The sequence below is a fragment of the Crinia signifera genome, chromosome 2 (genome assembly GCF_055691185.1).
Source record: "Crinia signifera chromosome 2, ASM5569118v1, whole genome shotgun sequence".
Lineage (NCBI taxonomy): Eukaryota > Metazoa > Chordata > Amphibia > Anura > Myobatrachidae > Crinia > Crinia signifera.
In genome coordinates this window covers 56556347-56566047 of record NC_139218.1, presented here as the reverse complement: position 1 = coordinate 56566047, position 9701 = coordinate 56556347, and the positions used below count along the sequence as shown (strand labels likewise).

General features: G+C 46.6%; 1 protein-coding gene across 1 annotated transcript in view; it reads left to right on the top strand.

Annotated features, from left to right (window-relative positions):
* The first annotated feature begins 460 nt into the window (after window positions 1-460).
* LOC146059705 (apoptosis-inducing factor 3-like) overlaps window positions 461-9701 on the top strand; it is a 149807-nt gene continuing 140566 nt past the window's right edge. Inside the window, exon 1 of the mRNA XM_083172165.1 lies at window positions 461-611. The gene's annotated coding sequence lies outside the window, so the exon portion shown is untranslated. The remainder of the gene's footprint in view (window positions 612-9701) is intronic.

Below are 9701 nucleotides of genomic sequence, written 5' to 3'. Positions count from 1 at the left end.
CGGTGATTGGATTGCATGTTCAGATTGGGCATATCCAAGGGAGCGGGCATCATTAACGATATACTGGGTACACATTGAAAGATAAGCATGAAGATATCGGTAACAATAGATATCATTCAGGAAAATCGTATAGTGTGTATCCAGCATAAAGCAACCTGTGGCTGTAGATCATCAGCTTGTGTCATACAATCGCTAGAAGGGCATGCTGTGACTTGTAGTCCTACAAATCCTGCAGGTCACTTATGGTTATCTAACCATGCATGCTGCCTACTCTCACAGCAAAACCAGTACCTGCTGCTGTGCATGACACAATTCATTTAATGGTATATTTAATCCCTCACCTGATTCTAATTACTGTCCAGACTCTCTTACAACAGGAGGCGGGCCAGGTTGCCGGGCAACGGCTGTGCAGGCCTGAGATTGGTGGCTGGCTGCCTGGCAGCCTCTTTCATCATGAGTAAGCACATTGGCTTTGTGTACAGGCAGGGAGGGAACAGGTCTGGTGAGTGCGTGCATGACAGGAGTACGGTCTAGTGACAGCAGCTCATCCTCCAGCTCTCCCAGCCCTCGTGCTCTGAAGCAACAGCAGCAGAGATCTGAGCAGCAGCAGGGTGAGTACCAGACAACTATTGCTGAGCATCAGCTTCTCCCACACACAGTCCCACAGCAGGCTTCCAGTAATAATGCGAAGTAAAACTTCTAATTCTTATGCCATACAGTAGGAAAAAAAATGTAAAGTTCAGTAGGTGTTCCTGTTCCTAAATCTGCTTTCATTCCATCTAGTCTGACATAGCTGCAGGGTGTGAATATACTTCTTACCTGGATTATAAAACTTTGTTTTGTAACCCAACATATTTCACTGACATTGTGTTTGTGCTAGATTTTTTTTTTACAGTGGTGGAGCTGCAACATCGTTCAAAATTCAATTAGGGGAGACTCACCAACTGCCAGTGAGTCAGTTTGGAATGCCAGTTGGTTGCGTTCCACTGATTATGTCGAAACAAACGCGCCGGCAGGGGTAGCAAACAAAAAAATTAGAAAAGACACCCGTTTGGGCGCCCAAACTGGTGACGCACCCATTAGTTTTGTCTAAACCTGACCTTAATGGCCAAAACCGTGATAAAAAAATAATTTGAATATCTCCCCGTGATCTCCTGTCGCTTTTGACCGGAGATCTGGCGCGATAAAACATTTGAATCCCTCCCCATGAAGTGAAAGACGCAGTGCCTTGCTTTTGGTAGGTCATTTGCACGCCTGTATGTAGGAAAACATTCTCGATTGTCCGCTTAGCACACCTTAATTTCCACACTCATTGCTGCTATTGGCCACATGTATACTAAAATAATAATTGAGGGTCAGATTTATCAAAGCTTGGAGAGACACAAAGAGGGTGATTCAGGTTGGTTTGCAAAAGCAAACTCCTTCTTTAATGGACAAAACCATGTGCACCGCAGGTGGGGCTGATGTAACATGTGCATAGAGAGTTACATTTGTGTGAGTTATTTTGTTTCCATGCAGGGTAAATACTGGTTGCTTTATATTTACACTGCAATTTAGATTTCAGTTTGAACACACCCCACCCAAATGTAACTCTCCCTGCACATGTTACATCTGCCCCACCTGCAGTGCACAAGGTTTTGTCCATTAAAGGAGTTTGCTTTTGCAAACCAACCTGAATCACCCCCAAGTACCAACAATTCAGCTCCTAACTGCCATGCTACCGGCTGTGTTTCAAGTAATATGAGCTGATTGGTTGGCACTTTATATCTCCCCACTTTATCTCGCTCTTTATCAAGCTTCCATCTCTATCAGTGGCATATGTGGAAGGTGTACGGCAGATGCAGTGGCGTAGCTACGTTTTGGGCGCCTCCCCCCGCCGTTAGGGGGGGGCGCCGCCCATGCAAACCCCCCGAATCCCCCGCAGCCTTACCTTTCGCGCTGGTCCCGGCGGCTCCGTTCTTCTGCTGAGGACCACCACAAAATGGCCGCCCCCATACAGCAGACAGTTTCTGTCTGCTGTATGGGGGCGGCCATTTTGTGGTGGTCCTCAGCAGAAGAACGGAGCCGCCGGGACCAGCGAAATAGGTAAGCCTGCGGGGGATTGGGGGGAGGTGTAACTATAGCACCGCAGCCCCCGGCGCCCCCATATGCACAGCACCCCCCCCCCCGCGGTGGCGGGGGCTGCGGTGCTATAGTTACGCCACTGGGCAGATGTACTTGCACACAACTAGGTTATAAGGGCAAGAAAAATAGTTTTCATGGTGCCAAGCACATTCATTTATTGGAAGTCGGATAATTAATAGAGGGTGTAGATCAGATCACAATGTGTAGGTCAACATTGCACAAGGTCGACAGTGGCAAAAGGTCAAAACAAGCACATCGACATGGAGAAGGTTGACACATAAAAAAGTCAACATACTCTTTTCGTGTCCTCGTCAACACCTAGGCACCTGGACCCCCAAACAGTGTATTGCGTCCCCGGTACTTGTGTAGTTTCACAGTGACAGGCTACGCTACATTTTCAGCGTAGGCTAAGCTACGTTTTCACCATAGTCCAAGGGCTGCCTAGTGTAGTCAGCATAGTGTCTCAGCGGCAGCCCTGCGCAGTCAGCGTAGTGTCCACTTCAGGCAGCTAGTCACCGTACAATCCCAGGGAGCTGCAGCTCTGTCCCCAGCATCCCTGGCAAGCCTAGTGAGCGCCTCTCACACAGCGCTGGTAACCACTAGATCCCCTGCACTGGCGGATGCCGGCGGAGAGGGGATCATGCGTGCGCCGGCGGAGAGGCGCTCCATCTGTCTGAGACGCACGAGAACACCATAAAAGCTGCAGCAATACATTACATCTGAAAATGTTCCCTTCAAAATTAAAATATGCCCTCCTTAAGGTGGCCACACTTGTGCATCTCAGTAATTATTGCGGCAGGGTACGGCAACCCTGCCTGTGTCCGCTTCAGGGAGATGGCCAGGGTTAGGGGTACGGTAGTGCGTGCGTCTCCTGCACAAAGGGGTGTGGGGTGTGGTGCGGTGCGCAGGTTCGTCTCATGCACAATAAAGGAAGCATTTGGCAGTGCTCCATGTTACATACTGGCAAATGCCTCCATTTCAAACCCCCACTATCCGTGCGGTACGCATCCTCCTGACCTCTTCATACCCCCACTATCCACGTCGGCGTGGAGTCGATTTAATAAAGTGTGGCGAGCGGACGCGGATTACTTGATGTACAAAAAAAGGGAAAACACCTGCCCCATATAGATTACTGGGATATCAATAATTCGTGGATGGCAAATATCTCTCCAAAGGAAGGATTTTTATATATATTGTTCCTCTCCAATAGTGGGTGCTCTCAACTGATTTGAAATATTGATTGTAAGGGAAAAAGGGGGAAAGAAATCAGTTTGTCTGGGATGCTCTCCTCATCCACGTTGTCCCGCAGGACATGTAAAGAAGCAGTTTTTAATATCTTTATTAGTGAGCAATTTAAAGGTAAAAAGCCATCTTTTGCTATTTAAATCGGTCAATTGTATTAATTGTCTGCGACCTGATATATAGAGTCCCTGTATGAGGGATATCGATGGCGAAGTATAAAAACAAAGTGATGAATGTAGAATAGAAAGAAAAATAAGAAGATTAAAATCTGTAAACTGTTTTCAAATTCAGTTTATTCTGGTACTTTTATTGATAAGTAGCAGTAATATTGTGCCAGTATGTGCCTCACGGTGCTCGCTACGCTCTTCACACTTCAGGCTGGCGTGGATAGTGGGGGTGTTTCAGGAACACATTCACACCTGTCATGTCAGGCAGGTTAAAAGGGTCAATGGTTCCCACACAATGTAATAAGCGCTGACTGACTACGCTAACTGCGTAACGCTGACTGACTACACAAACTACGTAAGCTGCGGCTGGCCGCGAATGGGCTGGAACACGATGCTGATACTGACAGGGACGCTGACGACGCTGACTGCGCTGATTCTGACAGGGACACTACGCTGACTATGTAACTGCCGCCGTGAAACTACACAAGTACCGCATCCACTTGCTTCACACTTGGCACACTCTATTGCTCCCAATCTTAATCCACATGAATAGAAAAGTATGAAAAAGTAAAAAGGTGAAAACTCATGTCGACCTATTCATGTCAGCTTTGATCATTGGCATCTATGAATTCACAATCAGTCTCTCCGATATGGCTAGCTAGTGCTGGCAGCAACCGTTGTCTAGGTGTATCGGCAGCACTATGTATCAGAGGTATGGGCACCAATGAGTGATCCGTCTGGTGACAGTTACTCAAACCCACCTTTACTGTACTCGGTCTATGCAAGGACACATCTTCCTTTCCCCAATTCCTCTGTCACTAAGCAGATGTGCATAAGCCCAGCTCAGAATCACCCCCATTACAATCTGCTGTGGTTTGTTGGCTGTGCAATGAAGTATGTGTTGTTCCGTAGAGCGTTGAAAAGGAGGCCCATCTGTGCAAAAATATGAGTTCCACTTCCAACTGTATACCCACTGAGTGCAGGGCCTGCAAGAACCAGTAAATCCAGCAGCCCATCTGCACATCTCCACACAGTGAATGGTATCATTTCAACCTTGATCCCCATTGCTCAATGGCATAATTTGTGCTATTGAGATTAGCCATCACGATTCGGGAAGAACAGTTCTGATTTTCTGGCATTGTTCTGCTGTTGTTCCACCTGTGGGGGGTGGAGGGGGGGTTAGTGGAGTAGTCTCACTTCAGTAGCACACTCTGGAGTGATGAAAACGAGGGGGGTCATGAGGCCATGTCCTCCCCCACTAGGCACATGCAAGAATATACTTGCCTACCCTCTCAGAACGTCCTGGTAGGCTCCTGAAAATCATTCCCCTCCAGCTCCCCCGCATCCCACTCTTGGCCTCCCACAATAGAAAAACCAATGATGTGATTTGTGCTGAATTGCATCATCATAGCTCAGCCTCCCAGTGCATACCTCCCAACATGACCCTCACCAGGAGGGACATAATGCTCTGTTCCTGGAATTCCCTCTTAATTTAGGATTACCATCGCCTGTGTTAAAACACCTTTCTAATCACTTAACCTATTCTATACAGGGGATGGCAATCATAAATTAAGAGGGAAGTCTAGGAGCAGAGCATTGTGTCCCTCCTGGAACGGGTCCTGTTGGGAGGTATGCCAGTGTACAGTGCCCACCTCGCCCCTCTCCATTCCATTCTTAACGCTGCTGCTAGGCTCATCTTCCTCTACCTCCGCCTCTGTCTATCTCTTCACTGGCTCCCCATTCCTTTCCGGGTTCTCTTTAAACTTCTCACCACCACCTACAAGGCTCTCTCCTCCTCCACCGCTCCTTACCTCTCTTCACTGATCTCTATCCACACTCCCTCCCGTCCTCTTCGCTCCGCCGCCGACCACCGACTGACCTCTCACCTAATCACCTCCTCCCACTCCCATGTCCAAGACTTCTCTCGCGCTGCCCCCCTGCCCTCGAACAACCTCCCGCCACCCATCAGGCTTTCTAATTCCCTTACCTCCTTCAAGCGCTCCCTCAAAACCCACTTCTTCCGTTTAGCCTATCCCTTCTCCTCCTAACCTCTTTTGCTCCTCCTATCCTGCCTACCCTACCCCTCCATCCGTTCCTAATTATCCTATTGTTTTTCATTCGTCCACCCACCTATTTTTAGTATGTTAACTCTTATGAGTAGGGCCCTCCTTCCTCACGTACTCACCCTACCTCTATACTTCACCAGCGCTCCTGTCCTGTTCTTCCCTTCCTCTACAGTCTCCTCGACAATTTCCACACCTACTTCAGAATTGATGCTGATTTTAGTTCTACCAGCTATACCCCTATTCATACTGTATTTTTCAACACACCCTGTACGTTACCTTGTAATTAGTTTTTTGTTTGCTATGTACGGCGCTGCGGACACTTTGTGGCACTTTATAAATAAACGTACTACTACTACTACTACTACTAAATCAGCCCCAGGGCCAAATATAATAGTGTGTGAGAATGTGAGAGATTTTGGGAGAGTTTTCACATTTTTTTTAAAGCAGCAATCATGTACTGTACACTGAAAAAGCAGGTTGTTTTACCACGTAACTGATTGCTGCTTTAAACAAACTGGGAAAACTTTCCCAAAATCTCTCACTTTCTGATTCTCACACCCTATTACATTTGCCCCCAGTGTTTGTTTCGTCCTTCATTAACAGTGCTGGAGTGTGTACACACAATCTGGGCTGACATGGAATTTTCCCAATGATGGAAAGAATCCTTGTTGCTCTAGAGTAGGAGTTCCCAACCTTTATTCTCTGCCGTACCCCTTGATTGGGCTTTACGTTTATGATTATCCCCTCCTCTCAATTATAAATATCCACAGTAATTGTGGAGTGGAATTGAACGGTATGCGTATCCTTATATGAAGGAGTAGTGGTGGAGTGGTGTGCAATCAGAAGTCAGGTCCTTCTATGTCTGGCAGCTGGCTGTGTACTGTCTCCGGGCAGGGCCGGATTAAGGGTCTTATGGGTCTGGAGATGAAAATGTACAGAGGTCTATACAGGAAGTGGAGGTGGTTATTGGCAGAGTGTCTATAAGTACGTGCAGTGTGGTTGTCAGACCTCACACTTAGAAGATATAACCAATTGGAGAGTTTATTCAAGTGGCAGGCTTGTAGGTTACAACAGTACTTTAGTAGTTAACTTCAAGCGGTAATACAACTGGTACATTTAGGATCACAGTGTCAGGTTGTTACTTAGCTGTAGCGTTTTGGCGCGTGCAGGGTCAATGACAGTTTGCTGGTTTACGCTGCGGTATCTCTCCCAGTCTCGCTGCTGCCAATGATGACTGATCTCCCTGTGCAAAAGGTCACGCTGGTAACGGGATTACAGCGGGGACTTGCTCCTATGCGCTCCGGTGCACGTGGAGCTACAAACAGCATGGACGGAGTCACATACGCTCTGAGGTACACACTACGCGGGGACTTCCTCACAGGAAAGGGGACACTGCCAGCAGGGTCAGGGGTCTCTGCCCTGCTATTCGCTTAAGCGAGCTGTCACTCAGGGTGACGCCTAGCTACGTTGGCTGCAAGGGGACAAGGCAGACTGTGAGCCTTACACTAAACAGTGTATGGAGACAGGCGCTGAGCGCTGCAATCTAACACTCCCCCTCGCTCAAGGCTGTCTTCGGCTACATAAAAGAACTTAATACAATTCTCTGTCCTTTTGTGATACCTGTAACCGAAAATATGGTTAGAGAGAAAAGACATTCAGAACATCAGAACTTCAAATCAACATTTTGAACTTAGACAAGTCCACAGTCCTTCACGAACTTAATAAGCAAGTTTGTCGACAGTCCTTTAGTAAGCATGTCAGCGACATTCTGTTCACTTGCAATGTATTCAACATCGATGGACTTGTTCTCCACTAGTTCTCTGATGAAGTGGTGTCTTATCGCGATGTGCTTCGACCTTCCATGGTGCTTGGTAGTACAGGAAAGATCTATTGCTCCCCTGTTGTCACATGCGATACTGATAGTCTCTTCTTCATAAAGTAGACCTAACTCACACAAAGTCTCTTTGATCCAGAGTGCTTCTTTTGATGTCTCTGTAAGAGCCATGTATTCGGCCTCAGTTGTCGAGAGAGCAACTGTTGGTTGTTTTCTACTCGCCCAACTAACTGCTGCTCCGGCCAGTGTGAACAGGTAACCGGTGTGGGAACGACGATCATCTTCATCTGCTCCCCAGTCGGCATCGCAGAAGACTTTCAAATTTGAATTGCTTGTCTTGGCGAATTTTAACTTCAAGGAACTTGTACCTTTTAGGTATCTCAGAATCCTCTTCACCGCAATCCAGTGTTGTCTTCCAGGATTTATTGCAAATTGGCTCACCCGACTGACTGCATGAGTGATGTCTGGACGGGTTCCAATACTTGCATACATAAGACTTCCAACCACGTTCTTGTAAGGAACATCTTGCATTTCCTCTGCTTCTTCTTGTGTGGTTGGTGACATACCTTTTGTAATCTTGATGCTTTTGTCAATTGGTGTATTCACTGACTTGGAGTCTGCCATCCCATACTTCAAGATTGTTGCCTCGATGTACATTTGTTGGTCGACTGTGACTGTTCCCTTTTGCAAGTTTTGAACAATTCTCATGCCCAACAAATGATTGGCTGGACCTAAGTCTTTCAACTTGAATCTCTGTTTCAGTTGATCTCTTACACTTGTGATGTGATCTTCGTGACCTGCTATAAGTATATCATCCACATAGACTGCTATGATGAACAACTTTTCTCCTAGAGTTTTGTGATAAAGGCAGTGGTCAGTCTCTGATCTAATAAAATTCATTTCAAGTAGTACTGTGTCCAATTTTATGTACCAGCAACGACCACTCTGCTTTAGGCCATATATGGATTTCTTCAGAAGACACACTTTCTCTGTCTGAAGTTCATTCTCATCATAATGATCTGGTGATTCCATATAGATTTCTTCAAGTAGCTCTCCATTTAGGAACGCTGAGTCGAAGTCTAGTTGGTATAGCAGTAAGTCTTGTAAGGTGGCGACTGCAATTACTAACCTGAGAGTGTTATACCTCGCAACAGGTGAGTATATCTCCCCATAGTCAATTCCGGATCTCTGTGTGTATCCCTTAGCAACAAGACGGGCTTTGTAACGGGCAACTTCTCCGTCTGAATTTAACTTCTTGCAGAAGACCCACTTGTTCTTGACTGTCTTGCGGTTGCTTGGCCTATCTACTATGGTCCAAGTATCGTTCTCTCTCAGTGCTGATAGCTCTGTGTCTATTGCAGATTTCCATTTCGCCCAATCACTGCACGCTTTCGCTTCTTGAATACTCTGAGGTTCACTGAAAGCAATATTCGCATATTCTTCCTCATATCTCCTGGCTGGTATGCCCTTGTTTCTTCTTACGGAAGCTCTATTAGTTGGTTCGCTTCCTTCTTCAGTATTTTCTGTTGCAGGTATGCTCTCTATTTCACATACCTCTACTAGTGCTTGCTTTTCTTGCTCTTTTGCTTTTGTGGGTGATGCTGTTTCTTGAAATATCACATCTCTTGATTTTAGAAGACGTCTGTTCTCTGCATCCCAGAGCCTGTACCCTTTGCTCTCCTCACAATAGCCTAGCAATATGCACTGTCTTGATTTTGGATCAAGTTTCTTCCTTTTTTCCTTTGGTACATGCGCATAAGCTCTGCTCCCAAAGACACGGAGGTGACTGATGTCTGGCTTCTTCCCAGACCAGGCCTCTAAGGGGGTTTTTCCCTTCACGGCCACTGTAGGTGTTCTGTTTTTCAGGTATACTGCAGTAGATACAGCTTCTGCCCAAAAACTCTTCTCCAGGCCAGCATCGTTCACCATCGCTCGTGCTCTTTCAACGATTGTTCGGTTCGCCCTTTCACTTACGCCATTCTGTTCAGGCGTGTAGGCTATCGTCAGCTGATGCTTTATGCCATGTTTTCTGAGAAAGTCGGTTAGGACTTCATTTTCGTACTCTCCCCCATTGTCGGATCTCAGGACCTTTAGCTTTAGGCCCGTCTGAGTTTCCACTAGGTTCTTGTACTCCACAATTTTCTTGACCACCTCACTTTTCTTCCTTATGAAGTATACGTGTGTCATTCTTGTGGCGTCATCGATGAGAGTCATGAAGTACTTGTAACCACTGGTTGACTCCTCTTCCATTGGTCCGCACACATCTGT